Genomic DNA, 19,601 nt, shown 5'->3' with positions numbered 1-19,601 from the left:
ACACACACACACACACACACGCACATACACGCAGTCAAGGCCTCTCTCTCTCTCTGTCTCAGACACACAAACACACACCACGTCAAGGGCACACACACATCATGATTCTTTGTGTGTGTATGTATGTATCAAGGCATCACACACACACACACAGAGGACCTGATACATATGCACACACAGAGTCAAGGCCTCACACACAAACAAATAATGATAAACACACACACACAGATTCAAGGTCTGTTATCTGTCTAGGAGTGCACATCATTTCACTTATTGCGTATTGAGGTCTCTCCCAGTGTCTCTGCAGCACTTCCATTTCCTATCTGTCTGGCAAGTGAAGAGACAGGGTCTAGGATGTAAATGCAAGGGCTCTTTTAAACAGAGAATAAAGCACCAGGCACAGAACCCACTAAAACTCAAGATGCCTGCCTGACGTCCAAAAGGAAATGGAAACACTCATTGCTGAAAATAAATGTGAGCTGATGGATGCACCCCCATAGGTTTCAGTAACAATGCATGACTGCAATGTTGAAATCTCTGGTTAGAGAGAGACTAGGCAGAGGGAAGGGGTGTGGCACCCGACATCAAAATCATTACCTGCTTGGTAGTTCACATGAACAGAAGCTGGCAGGCTTAGGGGACCCTATATCAACTGAAAACTCAGTTACAAATACAGGAGGAGCAGCATATTAGACATCCATGGAGTGTCTGAAAGCTATGAATACATTTCTCAGTACAAAAAAATATTGGTACTAATGCATGTTTAATTATGTATTGGACCTCATCCTGGCTGATAATGATGAAGTGATCACTAAACTAAAAATTGACGGTTAGGTGCAAACAATCACAGTCTAAGTTCATTCACTGTGTGCCAACAGAACCTGGTCCTGAGCAATACCAGATGTGCTCACACAGTGCTTTAATAAGGCCTAGTCCCAAAAGGTAAAATAGTTATGAACAAAACTGAGGAGTAAAAAATATTTAAACATCCAATTTTTTTTAAACAAATCTGTGAAGGTAACAGTGTTGACTGAACAGACTTCTCTAATATGGTTGCTCAAGTCCTGCATGACGTGCTGATAAAAGAGAACCAAACAATCAGTGCAACCCATATTCAGTGGATTAAAATTTGATTTTGATTACTTTTCAAGATATCAGTTACATACGGAATTATCTTCTAGTGCAGGTGTTCCTAGTGCATCCCCATAGAGATCTGGTTTTGGCCTAAATTCTATTCAATATCTTTATCAATGACCTGGAAGAAACTATAGAAATCAATGCTGGTAGACTTTGCAGCGAACAAAAAATGGTGGAGTAGTACTGGTGAAGGGAATAGGTCAGTTATGCAGGCTGAGCTGAATTGCTAGTCAAGGTTAGCTCACTTGAAAAGCCTAATGCAGAGTCATACATCTAGAAACCAAGAATGCAGATTGTTTGTAAAAGATGGGGGACATATATATTGTAAAGCAGTGATTCTGAAAAGAGGTGATAATAGATAATCATCTGAACATGAGATCCCAGTGTGATGCAACTAAAAGCACAAATATGCACAAGCAAGGAAATATCAAGCAACAATAGCAGGCATGACTTTTGTATATCGCATTAGCAAGACTCTTGTTGGAATATTGTGTCCATTACTGGTGTCCACATTTGAAAAGAGAACAAATTGGAGAGGACTGATAAAACAGCTGCAGGAAAGAGAGGGATTCTGGAAAACATGCTTTATAGTGAGATAAACTAAATAGGCAGTGTTTTTAGTAAGTTAAAAGAAGGTAACAGGTGACCTGATCATGGTTTACAAGTATCTATCTATACAGGGTACAACTGTGGTAGGCAATGGCTCCTTAGCTGGGTAGAAAAAGCCATGACACCCAAAGCTTGAAGCTGAAGCCAGGCAAATTCAGACCAGAAATGAGAGGCTAGTTAACCTGTAGAATAACTTAATGTTGTGGTGAATTCTTCATCATTTGAAGTCTGTGTGTCAAGACTTAGATAGTCTGCTCTAAGATATGCAATATTTCAAAAAAGAAGTTATGGGCCTATAACAGAAATAAGAGGCTGACTTTCTTTGGCTTGTGTTATGCAGGAAGTCTGGCTACACATCTATAAAAGGTTCCTTCTGTCCTTGAAATCATGGCATATATCATAAATTAGGACCCTGTTCTACAGCTTGTACTTGCACTGCCAGCCCACACTTATTCCAGTAGGAAGCCTGGCTTCAGAAAGGACTGAAAAAAATGAGATAGCCGGTAAGGATCACTTTTGTGATTAAGGTTTAAGGGTTTTGAGCTCTTGCTCTCCTTAGTCATGTAAACCAATGGGATTAGTCACAAGTCAAGCAAACAGGATTTGGTCTTTGGGTTATAGGACGCCTTTGGCTTCATCCTAAACAAAGACTAGCATAGTACTGCTTTGTGGAAATGTTTTTCAGACATCTAACTAAAGATGCAGTCAAGAGATGCAAGACACTGTCTTCAACTCTCAGATAAATAAATAGGCTTCATAAACCTTACAAGAAACATTTTTTCTTCAGTATCAGAGAAAGTATTTCTTCTTTAAAATCTTTAAAATGTGCTACAAATCAGCCAAAAGACAAGATGCAAAAATAAAGGCTTGTAGTCAAATTTTTGCTCATGAAGTTGGATTCTGTTGACTTTTCCTCTAGTTAAATTCCAGCTAGTCTCTGTAGATGGTGTACCTGCATAGAAACTGGAAGATTAGATCCAGGGTCTTTATCTGATTGGTGCACTATTTCCACTAGGTCCTTTCTCACCAATTACATCAATTGGAGGTGAAGAGTCATTGATAGGCACCTCCTTTCAGGCAGTTGTGATTGTGTTATAACCATAGGCCCTGATCCTGCAATTTATAACACCTTGGCAAGCCCCATCAACCACGTGACACCCCAGTGACCTGAATAAGGCTCTACTTTGTCAAATGAAGGAATGGAGCCTTAAGAACAGTTAAGTATGGTTTTATTTACATATGTACATACAATACCCAATACTGCTAGATACCTAATGACATTAATAGTTCTGATAAGCATCATAATAGCTCTGAAAAAACTTAGGCTTTGTTTAAAAAGAGGGGAGAGAGGGAGTTTGGAGTGTTTTACTATATAAATTCTAATGTGAACAGAATGGGGTTTTTTTTACTCTAAGGGAAAACAGCTTTGTTTGATTGGTATTCCAGATGTGTGTTAATACAGATAAAGAAGAACTATGCAAACACATTAACATTATAGAATTAAGTGAAAGATTCAGAAGAAAATCCTTAGTTAAAAAACAATTGAAAGGATCTCAAATATTAGCCATTAAGGACCATAAATGCTTACCTTAGTCAAGACAGTAATGCCATTCAACCCCAAATCATTTTTATTTCAAGTTAATACTTAGAGAAATGTAGTGTGGTATATGCTTAGCTTCCATCATTGGCATGCAATGCTGGAAAAAAGGTAAACCTCTGAGAGAGTTATACAATTCTGTAGGCATGAAGGATAGACCCATTGTTTTGAGAAGACCTCATGATCAGGCTTACCCCCTGTGGTACTAAGAGCAGCTCTCTAATAAGGCATGAAGGGGATTTGGTGGCTGAAGGGTATCTCTCTACATCACAGACGCATCACAGTTGACTTCCTTTTTTTCTGTAAAAAAGCAAAGCAATGCCATAAAGGACAAAATGTATAACCAATGTCAAAGGAAAAAATAATCTGTGGAGCCCCACTGACAAAACAATGCCAACACTGGCAAATTTCCAGCTGACAAGTGTGTGTTTGCTTTTTAATTAAATCATTCTCCTCTAGCACAGTTAACCCCAACACAGCAGCATCCTGCTAATGCATAGGCACCAGAAAGCAAAACTGATGAGGAACCAAAGTCCAGCTGCCAGCCTGGCTTAATTCTCGAGGAGAATTTTCACCACTCTGTAATGGTGATGAAAAAGTATGTCAAATCTTAGCGTGATCTAGGCTGTAACATGGGAAAAACTGTTTATGTATAACTAGAATTGCGCGGTGTTCTCCCATTCTTTCATTACAATAAAGTGTGGCAGCAAGGAGGCAGAATTGCAAGAATTTTTTTTTATTGAGCATGCCTAAAAGACAGCATTACCTCTAGAGTTAAATGGGAAATAGATATTCCTGTGGGATGAAAATTTGAGGTTGCTGAAATCTGTCCCATCCCAAATCAGAATGAAACCTTCCCCTTCTTCCCCCCACTCCCTTTTTAGACACCTTTTTATTGTCTGGAAGTCAAATCTACTTTTACATGGGGTAGGGGAAATCTAGGGTAAACATTTAAAAAATGCCTAAGTGGCTGAAGCTCCTAAGAGACTTAGATGTCTTTGAAATGTTTATCACTAAAATCTTTTCCTCTCACAATAACAGATGTTTAGCAAATAGAATCATAAAATACAACCAATACAGAAGAGATTTGAAAGCTTGTATGCATATGGATGTCACAGATCTAATTATTAGTGGATATTAAAGGTTCACTAGCAAGAAAAAATAATCACAGAGCCAGAGAGGACCACTCTGTCCCAATGGGGAAATCTGTAGGAAAGTATATGGGAAGGAAAAAGGAAAACTGCACCTGATTCCTCTCGTGGCATTCCCCACAACATGTTCCTTCTGGATCTGCTGCATGAACAGACCTTGAAGACAATGAAGAAATCTTGAAAAGTTTTGCAAACTGAAAATGGTTTGGGTTCAGGTCAAAACCTTTTTTTGTAATTCACGGTAAATTTCAAATGACAAATTTATTTGAACTGGAAAGAAATGCAGTTGTGCTCCATTTTGACTTTTTGTTTTCTTTTTTTAAAGAAAAATTCTTCATAGCCGCTCTGTATCATGCCTCATTTTAATTTAAATTAAATGGTCTTTTTGATTTAAAAAAAAAGTGTTGCTGTTTTCTTAACCAGTTTAGTCATATATAAGAGGCCTGTGCTTGTCTAGTTGCAGCCTTGCTTCAGCTGGTATCAAAGAGCCTCTGGCAATCTACAAAAGTAGGTCTTTTCTGGGCCACTTCCGTTCCTCCCCTCTCCCCTGCATCTCACTCCTCAGACTACAGCCAGAAAGGTAGAAGAATCCATCATCTTCACAGTACTCCCCCTTCCTGAATTCCCCAGGTCACATCTATAAGGCTGGGGGAATTAAGGGTAAAGTACAAACTGTTCACCTCCAGATGTACAGGGAATGTCCACAAAAGTTACTGTAGCTTTATTTTGAGTGTCTTGCCCTGCCCCTTGGCTGTGTAAGCTGTCTTTGTGATGAGTATTAGAGGTAGCTGTTAGTTATAAAAACACCTGGGCATCCAAAAATCCAATGGACAGGAGCAGTCTAGAAACTGGAGGAGATGGAGAGAAGCACAGATTTCTTCATAGGCTTCAATGTCTGTTCATGCAGCAAATCTAGAAGGGGCATCTTGTGGGGAATGCCACAAGAGGAACCAGGAGCAGTTTTCCTCTTTCCTTACTATACGCTGTCCCACAGATTCCCCATTGGGATAGAGTGGCCCTCTCTGACTCTCTGATATTTTTTTTTCTTGATAGTGAACCTTTAATATCTACTAATAATTACATCTGTAACATCCATATGCATACAAGCTTTCTAGTCTATTCCATGTTGGTTTTATTTTATAGTCCTATTTGCTAAACTTGTTATTGTGAGAGGAAAAGATTTTAGTAATAAAAATTTCAGACACCTAAGTCTCTTAGGAGCTTCAGCCGCTTAGGTGCTTTTAAGTTTATCCTAGATTTCCTCTACCCCATTTAAAAGTAGATTTTACTTCCAGACAGTAAAATAAATAAATAAATCAGTGGGATTGTAGCATCAAATGCAGTTTGGTGACCAGAATATAATTACTTCCCATTCATATTCATAATGACAATGAATCACTGCTATGCTGTGATTTTTGTCTAATTGGAAGCAATTTTTTGCCACATCTATTCATATATACATCTACTAATGAGGAGAACTTGTTATTGTATCCCAACCAACAGATTGATAGAAAAACATATTTCAAGCTGAAAGAAATAAAAAGGGCTCAGATGCCCAAAGTAAAAACTCCCTGTATCACATCTTAAAGCAAACGCCAGCAATTAAAAATCCCAGAAGGCTGCTCTTTGATTATTCAAAGTAGCCCATCTGAAGGAAAGCCACTGAAATCTGTTAAATTATGTAAATGGGCTTCCAAGGTAAAGGGACCAATTTTTGTAAGCCAGAGAGAAGGAACAGGAAGGAACTAGAGAGGGGTGTTTTTTTGTTATTTTAAGCTCCTGAGTTTTCAAAATAGGATTTCCAAAAATGACTGGACTGCAAATACTATCTTAATCAAATGATCTCTTCTCAAAACACAGTTGGTAAATTCCATGCACTGAATGATGTGCTCACATTTCCGCTTTCTTAAATTCACTTAAATGTGACTGCATTTGCAAATGACCAGAAGAATTCCCATGAAGCACAAGCCAGTCCAGATCCTAAGAGGAAATGACAATATCCCTTATAAAGGGGAGGATCAGTCTTGACCTTAGATGTGGTAATCATTAAATCCTTGTTCAAGTGAGCCTGAATTATGCTAGACAATTTTCTAATGCCATTTTGAACATTGCTTTTCTGTCAGTCTAGAATAGACAAAAATATGGGGAGAATAAAAATCTAAGTTTTTCCTTTCTACATTGGATAAAACTAGGGTGAACCCAGGATTGTGTTGTCACTCTCATTTCACTGAAAGTTTCAATCCTTCCTGGGTGGAAAACAACTTCTTTTGAATGTTTCTTTAAACAAGAATGGGATAAAGTTTCTGCAAGGTCTTTGGGACAGGGAAAATCCCTCCTTACCTGCATTTCAGGCTGCTAGGAACATCTGTTGTACAGTACCAGTTTGAATAGTATGCATTCTTCATATAACTTTGATAAACTGGATGGCTTTTTAAAACAGAAGTCTGTTTCTTTTCTCACTCGCACTGGTGTCACTCTCTTGACATCAGGGTACAAATCAGCTTCATGTGTACCAGTGTTCATGGGAGCAAAGATGGGCCAATAAGAACGAACTTCCTTTTATTCAGTAATATAAAATTGAGAGGGCAGAATTCATCTACATATAGTAAAACCCATGAGAAGGGACACAGGGAGAAGCCTTAGCAATGATTCCTTTGTGGAGATTTTCCTTACAGCACTCCACAAAGTAAGGAATCCCCCTGTCATAGAACAGATCCAGCGAGCCTTGCTCCAAGTCCACATCAGTTTTCTTCGGATGTGCATAATTCCCAGGGATCAGTGGCCAGTGCTTCTCCATTAATGCTTCAGGCCTTTGTAGCAGCTCTGGTCCACAGTGGTTCCTTCCAAACACTGGGGAGCTGTCTGCATTGTGAACACTTTAACAGGGACTCCCCCTGGCCACAAGCGGTGCTGCTGTTGCAGAGGGGAAGACAACTGAGGCCCAGATGATGTTAACCTTTTCTGATCAACACTTTGTTGTGGGGAGAATTATATTCACTGCTGTCTTTGGTCTTGATCTTACTCCTTGGCCTGACCTCAGCCACATGGAGCATGTTTTGCTGCTTGGACAAAGATGGATAGTGTTCTGCAGATAACCGAGACCTCTGTCTTCTGTGCAGAGTGGGGGTTAGCCATGCTCAAAGCATCTTCATTAAATATGAATCTAAGAGAAATAAACTCCTTAGGAGACAAAATGGTCTAGCCTGGGGTTAGGAGCTGTGGGATCAGGAGGCTTAGGTTCTATTCTCAGTTCTACCGCTGAATGGCTCTGGATGGTCTTGGGCATGTTACTTTCCTTCTTTTTGCCTGTTTCCCTTTCACCCAAGGACGGTCTTTGTCTTATCTAAATTATAAGCTGTTTGTGAAAATCCTAGCACTCCAGGGCCCTGATCATAACTGGAATCTGCAGGTGCTATCACACTACAAATAAATAAAGATAATAAATTCTCCCCCCTCCCCAACAGACTCTCTCCTCTAGCTTCCTGCCTTTCAATCCTTTTTCTTCTTTATTACCCACAAAGAGGAGGGGAGTTCTCTCGAGCACTGACATGAAACCCCATCAATAACTAGTCATAGATCTTTTAAAAATATTTATTGGCTGATAAATATTTAACAGCTCTTATTATGTTCCATGGGATATTATAGTGTCTCTAAAACAATGCTATTTTGCAAAATATGAAAGTATTTTATCTCATTTTCAAACAAAAAAATAAATTTAGCACTGATAAATGCATCGCAATAACTTCACTTAAAATAATAAACAAGGAATTAATTCAGTTTTAAAATATGTAGAATGTCAAGAGGCCCCTGAATGTTATTTTATGTTATTTTTTAATAGGAGACCATGGGCTGCAAAAAATACCAGTGCATTAATTTGTATTCTTATTAATACACTAGCCAATTGCCCATCAGGAATAATGGGGGGGGTGGCATGTGGGGATGGAGCCCCATAGCTCCCCCCATCCAGGCCCACTCCCCCTTTACCTCCTGCTTCAGGTCTGGGCCTGCTCCCCACCTCTCTGCCACAGCAGCAGGGGGAGGGGAGAAGTGGGCCTATGCCCGATGTGGGGGAGGACTGGGCTCGAGGGTGGGGAGAAGCCAGACTGCTGTGGCGGGGGGTGGGCCAGGAGGCCCAGGCTGACCCAGCAGCAGTGGGGGAATGGGAGGAGTGGGCTTGGAGCCGATTGGGGGGGGGGAAGGGAGGAGTGGGCCCAGGCCCAAAGTCAAGGTAGGGAGGAGGCTTGCTCCTCCCCTCCCCCAGCTGGTGCTGTGTCAGGTCGGGCCTGCTGTTTCCCTCCCCCCACTCTGGTGGGCCAGCTTCTCCCCTGGCTCAGACCCGTCCCACTCCTCCCCTCCCCCCACCACTGCCAGTGGTGTGCCTGCCAGTGGCCTTGCTCCCCCCATGAAGCCCTGACCCCAGCCCACCCTCCACTCCATCAGTGCCACCTGCAGGGAGCAGGGCAGTGGGGGCAAGGGCAGGGGGGCAAGGCCAGCCATGCTGGGTGCCCCCCTGTTCCATCTGCTCCATTTGCTCCTGCCAAATGCACTGGCCTGTCCCCACCCCACCCCCCCATCCCCTGGCTCCCCACCATCATGGCAGGGCTGCACTGCTGCCATCTCCTGTTTGAATGCTTGTTTGTACTCAACAGCTTGTTGTCAGCGAATCAGAGCGTGTATAAAGCATTACGGACAGGCAGATGGACTTAGGCTTTTATAATATTAGAACATTCCTGGGTTCAAGGTGCTAGCCTAGGACTCAAAAGAGACGAGTTCAATTCCCTACCCCATCACACATTTCTTGTATGATCTTGCCTTTATGTTCCTTTCTATATAATGGGAATGATATCACTGCTCTAAGAGGGGTGTTGTGACGATCATCAATAAAAATGAGATATATAGATACACCAGAGATGAGGGTTATAGAAGTGCCTTAGATATATAACCATCTTAAACTTGGTTCTTTGGGGAAAGGTACCTCCTGGACGTGTGGTGGAGCTCTGATCTAGTTAGGGCTGTAGGTATAACTGGAATTTGAATAACAACAAACAACACTGATAATCAGTCATAACACTTAACACTTATTTTCTGGAATTTTGCATCCAAGTATTTCAAAGCACTGTTCAAATGCTGGCCTCACAAGCCTATCTGGTATTACAACCAGTTTAAAGAAAATGGTGGGACAAAAGACTGTATGGTTGAAACTGCAGTGGCAGAACTAGGAACAGAATCTCAGAGTCTTGGCTCTCAGTCTCCTGCTGTAACCAAACTCTTTATACTTTTAGTTTTACAATGAACTCCCCTTAGGATGCCATAGGGTATGACCTTTCAAAGATTAAGCAGAAGTTCCTGATTTAATAGCACTGATTGCACTGGAATAAGGACCAAGAGTATGGACACACAACATAGCTACTATGGAGTAAATTGACTTTAGTCGGTAGTAAAAGTGTGGTAGATACACAATGCACAGGCTTAGACTAGTGTAAGTCACTTAACTCTACAGTACAGTTGCTCTTCAGGGACTGATAAGTAACTATATAATAGTAGGAGCTACACTGGTATAGTGATGGTGTATCTGCTCCCTTAGTTAATTGCATTCCCAGGTAGCCCTGTGCTTAATGGAAACCGCATCCTCTGCCACTTTGTGGCCAGGTACCGTAATAGCTTTCATTATAGGTAGGTAGTTTGAGAGAAGTGTTAAAAGTAAAAATTCTGTATCCCAAATTTTGCTCCCTATGGGCGCATCTACATATACAATTAATGAGTATGAATAAACTCCAGAGTTTATTGCTCTGGAGTGTATTGCTCCCAGGCGCAGTAAGCTCTGGCGTTTATTCACGCACAGCATATTGAGCTGGGTTGCAGCAGCTTCAGCTGGCAGGGGACCCAAGGGGTCAGCCTGGCAGCCTAAGGCTGTTCCCCACAGCTCAACGTGCTGTGGAGGGGCTAACTGGGGCACAAGGGTGCTTCAATGTTGGGCTAGCTGGCAGGAAGCCCCCGCATTGAAGCACTGTTAAGCCCCAGCCACCTGGAGCAGTGTCTACATGTGCGCTGCTGTGGAGTTTTTTACTCTGCAGCAGGATAGTACTTGTATTTACTTGTATTTACCTGCTTTGGAATAAATTAGTTTACTACAGCCTAATAGGAGCGCATGTGTAGACATGCAATGTTTACTACGCACCTAATTAGTCAACTGTGCAGTAAATATCTCATGTAGACACACACAATATTATTGCACAATAGGGTAATTGTACTGCATGTTCACACCGTGCTGCTTCTTACTGCCAGTGGGAGACACTGGCTTGTTGGTATAGAACAAGTAAACCGGTAGCCAGGACCAGGCAATTGAAACAATTCACACCAGATATGGAAAGACTGAAAGGTATTAGGAGGCGGCAAATCAGCATGGGGTTGAGATATTTGGAACGCTGATAGGCTTTGTTCAGTAGAACATCAGACTCCATCAGTGGCAATGAATCTTCCAGCCCTGTGGCCCAAATGGGTGGCACAGAGTTGGTCTGTGAGCCAAATCCCATGTGGAGTCAGTCTGTGAGTGGAATTCAGTGTACTAAGGCAACCCTGCACGTCTGGATTCAGGGCCACATTAGCCAACCCAGCACGTCTGTGCTGATGTGAAGGGCCACATTATCTGGCCCTTGGGGCTCCACAGGGGTCCAGAAATTTGACAACAGGAGAAGAGCAATTAACACTTGCACCACTCCCTATCAACACATTTCCAGACCCAGAGGAAGCCCTGCGGGCCAGATGATGTGGTTCCATAGGCCAGATCTGGCTTGCAGGACAGGAGTTGAGTGCCCCTGGATTACATAAATGTCATGGTTTGTTTTGGTTTTCTAATCTGTGACTATAAATGCCACTGCAATATCAAAGGCAACAGTCCATTCAGAACCTGATTTTCAGATATGCTAAGTATCTAAAATTCTAGTAAAAATTGACAGGAGCTAATTGATGTGCTCAGCACTTCTGTAAATCAGGTCCAGGGCAGAATTACTGTCCTCTCTAAGCAGCCATGTTGTTAAAGTATCATTGGTTTAAATCAGCTCACAAAGATGTATCATTTTCAGTGGTATTCAGAGTTTCCTCTTCCCAGTACAGGCTGGTCTGATATGATAGGACTGAGCACATGAATGGATGTGGTCTTATTTTGTCAGTGGAGGATGCAGGGTGTTCATCAGTGCAGACATTCTAGCTAAGGGGTTTACCTCTAGGTGGGATCAAATGAGAGAGACAGACAGCTTTCTGTTCTGATGGGTAGGAAAACAGAGGAGCTTCCTCTTGCACACCAGCAGTATTCCTCCTTCCCTGGGAGAGTAAGGAAGAAATTGCTCGGCATCTGAATCATAGCAATTTACACTTCAGAATGAAATTCAGCATCTCCTAATGGATCTTAAGATCTCCCTAAGGACAGCACATTTTACAACGACTTATCGGGGAAATGCATAAGACAATTCAGCTTTGTTTCCAAGATCTTGCAGCTGGGTCAGTGATTCTTAAAGGAATACCTTTGCCTCCAGCTCCCTTCATCTGTGCAAAGTTGTTATCATCATCATCTTTGCAGAAAAGGTAGTGTTGGTAATAGATTTTTGAAGAAAGCTGGTGTTTGTTGAACTTTATATCAGAAAAGACATTGCTATGCAGTTCTCCATTACATTACCATAGTGACTTTTCTCTAGTTTCATAGCTGAGGCAGTTTATAGCAGATGAAGGAAAGGGAAGGTGGTGTGTCCAAGTGGGAGTCATGAGATGTGAGTTTTGTTCCCATTTCAGCCACTGATCTACTGTGTGACCTTCAGCAAGTAACTTGAATTGACTTTCCTCTACCATCTTTTGCTTTTCTTGTCTCCTTACATAGTAAGGTCTTCAGGGCAGGGACAATTCTGTCTGCAGAAAATCAGTGCCTAGATCAGTGAGGTTGCTCTCTCCATTGAAACTTCTAATCATATTTCTATAATACAAAGAATAGCAATATGGAAGGTGTTATATTATGGCAAGGCAAACTGGCAAGTATTAGATATTTTGGTCTGGATGTTGCCCATTTTCCTTATCCGAGTAGTCCCTTGTATTCCAGTAGGACTAGTTACGTAAGTTCGAGGAACTGAGTATGGCCTTATTGAAACAGAGAGCAAAGTGTTTTCTTGCATTGGGATGAAGTACCAACAAATACATCCACTGGTAGTAACAGAACTATAGGAGATATGTAAGAACTTTAGGAGGAACTTTTCAAGGACTGGTAGTAATAGAACTATAGGAGTCTGTTAATGTGAACAACAGATCTAACTTTCCTTCCAGTATTAGAGCTTTAAAACATTATTTCTTTCTTTTACCTTTCTCTCCTAGCCAAAGTAATCCAGGCTGAAATCTTGTTGGCACACATTACTATCTTGGTCACACATTCTCCCCTGTGCTGCAGACACTTAATACTGATGATGCAAAGCAGTCCTGAAGCTGGCACAGCTGGCCACAGGAGGATCACTCTAGCATACTAAATTGATGCAGCTGCTCTTCTGTCAACCCCTACCCTGAAGCTAACATGATGAGGGTTTCCTTATATCCTTGTTAATGGCCTGTTAAGCTAGTCTCAGGCACTAGCTTGATACACAGCCAACCTGAGATCAGGAAAGCACAAAGATGGCTTCAGAGAACCTTTCTACACAAGTTGCCTCCCCCACAAGTTGCACAGCATGATCATTAGCCACAGTCAAGCATCTGAAACCAGAAATCCCTATTGCTTTTCATATAATTGTGATCAAACTGATCTGCCTAAAGGAATAATATTATACGAGCCAGAATCCACAAAGGACTCTTCTCTGATGCAATAGAATAGCTTGAGAATAAAAACAAATATGCTTCTGTAGGGGAATTAGACCAGAATAAGACAACTGACGCTATTTAAAAAATATAAATCTTAGTGGTACAGTTTGCAAACCTGAGATTGGCTGAAATGTGAACTGGAGCCTCTTTAGAGACAGACAGCTAGCATTCTAGCTGACTTCAGTCATGTGATCTGACTTTTTATGGCAATCAAAACAAACTATTCCACAGGTAGGAAAAAGGAAATTCTAATAGCGCACATTTTACTTTCTTCTTAAGAATTTACAGGTTTTTCTCACTTTATGTTGTACATGCATTCCTGGAAAATGGTGCATAACTAGAATGCACATAAAGGGAACCCACTTACAATGTAACAAATAGGGATAGGTTCCAAGACCTCGACTGTACTGACCCCCCCAGGCACATTTCTACCACTTTTACAAGACAAGTTTGGTACTCACCAACAGCAGGCAGTGCACACAAGCACAGGGCACTATTATAATGGAGATGGCAACTACAGAAATACATGTTGAAGACAATGAGCAAGGAGCACAGATCCACACAGGAGACTATATTTTGGTGCGTGTCGCTCCTACAATGCACTGCACAAAGCAGATGACTGTGCGCTTCCACCACACCGATCGCATAAAAGTGAATTTACCTCACATATAACAAACTTTTGGTATAAAAAGGGTCATTGCACAAGAGCGAATTTGCACATACGAACCCGCATAAAGCAAGGGAAACCTGCACATTTTAAATGCCAGCTCAAAAGGGAGCAGTTGCATATGGTTGAAGCATGTTATTCCTTATTTGCCAAACAGCTTATTTTTGTTGCTGATTATTTAGAATCTTATTTAAGCTAAAATGTAGCTACTTCAAACAGATGCTGGGTCAGACACTTGGTATAAACTGATGTACTCTGCTGAGGTTAATGCAGGTGCATTGATTTATAACATCTGAAGAGCTTTTGCTCCATATAAAAGAGTAATGTTTCAACCAACAGTACCCAGCATTAATACCCAAATAATGCACTCTGGATTTATTTTCAAGTTATGTTGGGAGGTTGGTTTGTTTTTTGATGTCAGAGTATCTCTAACTTCCATTGTTAATGAAATCATTTAAACTCGGCTGTACAGGTCATCCCAGGAATACACAGGTATTGCCTTCCAAAATCTCCTTAGAAACCAAACAAAAAGAGCAATAATCATACCGAACAGGGAAGGAACGGATGGAATTTCTGCCATCCAGTTTATAAAAAATGTGTGGTGTAAGTATGAAAATGAGATCAGTTCCACTCTGAGTGACACTTTTTCTACTGACTGAAAATGGTGATCCCAGTATGATCTCCTGCTCAAAATCTGCTTATTGATAATATTCTGGCCCAATGTAGCTTCAGTGACTTTTAAAATAAATTTCAGTTCTTTTCCAGCTATTCAAAGCTGCTCTTTTACACGCTGAAAATCTCTTGCCTATATTTATTTTTCAAGACACCAATAGGCTAGCTCCAGTAGGTCTCTGACAATAGCTCAGACTGGAAGCTTCTCACAAGAACGTAGTTTCTCCTTTGCCCTCTGGAATGAGCATTACTATATCATGGATGCAAACTACTTACTGACTCCATCACATGTTCAGCTAATGTACCAAGCAATGACAAACAATAGGCCTTGTCCTTTTCCCTCTCACTAGACTGACTGTAGATGCTAATCTTAGATATAGGTGTCTAATAATCCTTTTTTGAAAGTTACTAAGCAATTCACTTCAGTTATATCCTGTGACAGTGAGTTCCACAGATTCTATACGTTGTGTAGAAAAGGTCATTTAAACCTGACTTATCCATTCCTTTCCAGTGTAGCTTTTATCGGTTTAGCTAACCCCCTAGACAAATAATAACTAGATTTTCAGTCTCTCCTTATGGCATCTGTAGTGAGGACTCTGAGGAATCTAGTAAAACTATCTTTTATCAAAGACAAAATGGAGAATAGGAACATTACACCCCTCACAGGACTGAACTATTCATATTTAGAGCTAAATCTAGTAAGGGCTGAGTGATCCCACAACTACTGCCACAAGTGTTGGAAATCAAGGACATTTCACACCTTGCAGAATTAAAGCCTGAATTTCTCATTGATGTCAGATTGAATGGTCTGAACAATTAAATTGAACTGTATCTTCAAATAGCTTATGATAGTGTATGCAACATCCTGATCATCTTCCAGACAGGAAAGGTTTTGTCCCTATCGTGAGGAGGTGCATTGATAGCTTCTGCATGAGGTGCATTTGAGCCATTTTGCAATTTCTTGTCCTCTCAAATAATTTCTAGTCTGGTGGGGACTGTTGTGCCCTTCCACACTCTGAGTACTAAATAGGATATTCCAAGCTGGAAAAGCATGACACGTTGTCCAGTTGTTATGCATTATGATAATTTGTTAGAGCATTCCTTGGATAACAGGTTGCATCATTCCTCAGGTGTCTCTATCTTCTCTGCTTTCTTTCTGATGAGAGGAAATAAATGCAGGATGCCCAGGTACTCTCCATCTTGATCTCTTCAGATACATTGTCTTTCCAGGAGTCAGTTTCTAGACGTCATTAATTAGCTTTAGTCCTGCACTAGCAAAATTGGTATTCTCCTACTTCTTTCCCTGACCAGTGATCTTGATATGCACCCAAATACTGTTGCAAGTGCTTTTTCACTTATGCTATGAATACCTACTCAATCCTAAACTGTAAGTAGCATCTTATATCATTCTTCTAGCAGAAAGCCAGCAGTATGGCAATAGTATGAATCACCTCAAGGATGACTTTCTTAGATGGGATGGACCAGGACCTCTTATATGATGTCTGGGTGGATGGATGGTGAAAATTCATCAGTAGGAAATTCAGATGGCATTTCCTTGGAACAATTTCATATTCTCATTTTCAAGTTTCTGGTGTGTATTTCAAGATGCTCATTGTATGTTTCTCTTTTTGTTCCATAAAAAGAAACTGTACTGCAATAATTTCAAGTCCTGCAACATAAGAGCCCTTTTAGATATTTTACTCTGTAATGGCAAAAAACATAACAAAGCAATTAGCTTGGAGATGGAAATGTTAAGTACTATGGTTGCTTACAGAATATTCCTGTGTGTTAGTGTGCCCTTTGGGAAGGTGAATGAGATACTCAAAGAGCCTGATCCTGTTGAACTCAGAGCAAGATTTCACACGAATGTCAGTGGAAGGATGAATGATGAGCATACTCAGTCAACCCTGTAATTTACTTGTCAGACATTAGGCTAAGGGCAAAAAGATGTTTCTTGAGTTTTCCAGGCAAGGACTTGGTTAACCGGTCCCTGCATTACAGTGGGAAGGAATGACAAGAAACTGTGAGTGACCAGGCTAGTTGTAATATTTTTCAGTAAGATGTTGCAAGTGTTATAAACCACTTCAGTACAAGTCATTAGAATTATGATGTTTCCCATACCCTCGTGACTGTAGCATTAAAGCTTTTAATCACAGCTCCTTGTATCAGTTTAACATATAGGCCAAATATTTGTTCAGATTCTTCTCTAGTTATACTCTTCCCCTTTTCAAGGAATGTTGAGGTTCACATCATCATATGCAGAAATCCCAGGAGCAAATGATGGTTTTGTTTGCTGCTGATCTGAGACAAAAACAGGGAGCAGGGATAGGAGCACATACAGGATATGTGTAGCCATCCTTCAGGATTAGGAAAGAACTCAATGACTGTGTTGCTTGGACTTATACACATTACCTACATTTTGGCAAAATTAAATTTGGGACAAAAACCTATCATGGGGAGCTGGGACATTGCCTAGAGCATCTTTTGCTGCCATATTTTTGCTGACCAGAACTTGTTTCTTTGGGGGTGGAGGGCACGAAGCATGGAGGATGTCAACTTGGGAGTGGTAAGATTGCACATGCATATGCACGTGCACAACAAGAGTAGTGCCTGTTTGCCATCATGAACAAGTCAGCAGAAAGGAGGGTTCAGGAATTAGAGCACTAGAATCAACTTGGAATTGAACTAGCCTTAGCCAATTCCAAACTTTGCTACAGGCTTTTAATCTGATCTAGGACAAGTCACTTCAGTTTTGGGACTATGTGCTCAATATTGCAGCAATGGATCTTGATCACCATGATGCCTTCTACCACTCTCTTAGTTACCACCTAGAAATGAAGGGATATTGCTTGCACAGCTGAGCTAGGGCTCTTTATATTCTCTTCCTTTTTCCTTATTCCAGCATAGGAGGGAGCACAACCACACACAGTATGGTGATACTTCTTTGCATACTGGGCTGCATTGGTAGGAGTGTTACCAGCAGGGCAAGGGAAGTAATTATTCCCCTCTATTTGGTACTGGTGAAGCCACATCTGGAGTTCTTTATTCAGTTTTGGGGCCCCCACTACAGGAAGAATGTGGACAAATTGGAGAGAGTCCAGTGCAGGGCAACAAAAATGGTGAGGGGGATAGGGGACATGATTTATGAGAAGAGGCTGAGAGAGCTGGGCTTATGTAGTCTAGAGGAGAGAAGATTGACAGGGGATTTAATAGCAGTCTTCAACCACCTAAAGCGGGGTTCGAAAGAGGGTGGAGCTGGACTGTTCTCAGTGGTGGCAGATGCCAGAACAAGGAGCAGTGGTCTCAAATTCCAGCAAGGGAAGTTTAGGTTAGATATTAGGAAGAATTTTCTTACCAGAGGGTAGTAAAACACTGGAACAGGTTACTGAGACAGGTTGTGGAATCTCCATCCTTGGAGGTTTTTAAGATCCAGCTAGACAAAGCCTTGACTGGGACGATCTAGTTCAGGATGGTCCTGCTTTGAGCAAGGGGTTGGACTAAATGACCTCCAGAAGTCCCTTCCAAGCCTAATTTTCTATGATTCTATGATACATCATGGTACTTCATCTTTATTTTCCAGGGCTTTCCTTCCCACAGTGCACAGCTTTGATCATTTTGTATCATATACATCAACATAACCCCAAAGGAGGTGCTGGTCACAGTAACCTCCCCTAAATCCCCTATGGAGCCCAAGCACTGATGGAGAACCTGAATTAGGTCATAGGCTAATGACTGCTTTATGACAAACTTGCTACTTAGCACATCTGAGGAGAAGGGATGGGACAAGTAAGACTGCTAAGCCCATACAGCTCAGGTGGCCTCCATGAACCACAGGGATCCTATCTAGCATGCTGAGATGCTAGTGTAATAGTTTCTGTTCTGTGCACTGGAGACTGAAAACTGACCCATGCTACCTCAGAGGTCCACAGGGATTAACTAGGGGAGCAGAATGTTTCCCAGCGTACACTACTATGAATTTGGCTGTTTCACATCCCAGGTTTTCTCTTACTCATCATATGCATTCTCTGTTAGCCTCTTTTTGAGTCTGACTTCTACACCTCTAAGGCCTGGCAGAGAAGTCTGTGGAGAAAGTAAATGTCTAAACTGTAGCAGCAGGGTACTTGGTCTCATCACTGAGGCTGTCCACCTACAACATACAACTCTCCCGATTGGTCAGGTTCATACCATGTCAACAGGTAAGAAAGGAGACCCAACCAGATTCCATGCATCAGCATCACTGTACTCATGAAAGGATATCATAACTATATCTCTGATTTAATGTTTTGAGGTTATGTCACTCAATTCAGTTGTTAAATTAATAACTGCTGGTTCTTTGCCCAGTTTAAGTGCATAGTAAGGAAGCAGCATTTGTCCCTGAAAGTGCTGTAAGCTAAATAATGGAATAAAACATGCTTATTAGCACGGTGCAAAACAGCACCGTTCCATTTCGACTTGTATTTTGCATTTCGACAGAACAGCATTTTGTTTTGAATTTCATTTTGATTCAAATTTCATTTTGATTTGAAACTGCCATTCCATTTCGTTTTGTCAAAACGGTTTTGCTGTTTTGACGTTTTGCCCATAGGCTATAATCAGGAAGCTTGAAACAGCCTATAACTTTGTCACTTCTGGCCTGATTTGGATGAAACTTGCAGGGATGTTAGCCCCTTCTTAGGGCATGAAGTCTGCCATGTTTCAAGGAAATAGGTGCAGGGGGGTCAGGGAAACTGCACCTTAGATTCTTGAAATCAAAAAACTCATGTCACATGTATGTGTTAAGCCGCAGTGGGGTCAAAACTGCAGTCATGCTAGCCCCTGCTGGGGCCACAAAGCCTGGCAAGTTTCAAGGAGATAGGTGCAGGGGTTTGGGGGAAACTGCACCTCAAGCTGTGGACAAGCAAAACTTATGATATGGGGGACACTGTATTAAGGCGCAGCG

General features: G+C 41.4%; 1 protein-coding gene across 1 annotated transcript in view; it reads left to right on the top strand.

Annotated features, from left to right (window-relative positions):
* NMNAT2 (nicotinamide nucleotide adenylyltransferase 2) overlaps nucleotides 1-19,601 on the top strand; it is a 95,563-nt gene that overhangs the window by 603 nt on the left and 75,359 nt on the right. The window lies entirely within an intron of this gene.

The sequence above is a fragment of the Crocodylus porosus genome, unplaced genomic scaffold, assembly GCF_001723895.1.
Source record: "Crocodylus porosus isolate Cpor-Errol unplaced genomic scaffold, CroPor_comp1, whole genome shotgun sequence".
NCBI classification, from domain to species: domain Eukaryota; kingdom Metazoa; phylum Chordata; order Crocodylia; family Crocodylidae; genus Crocodylus; species Crocodylus porosus.
Note: the sequence above shows the minus strand (reverse complement) of the source record. Positions and strands in the feature narration are given on the sequence as shown.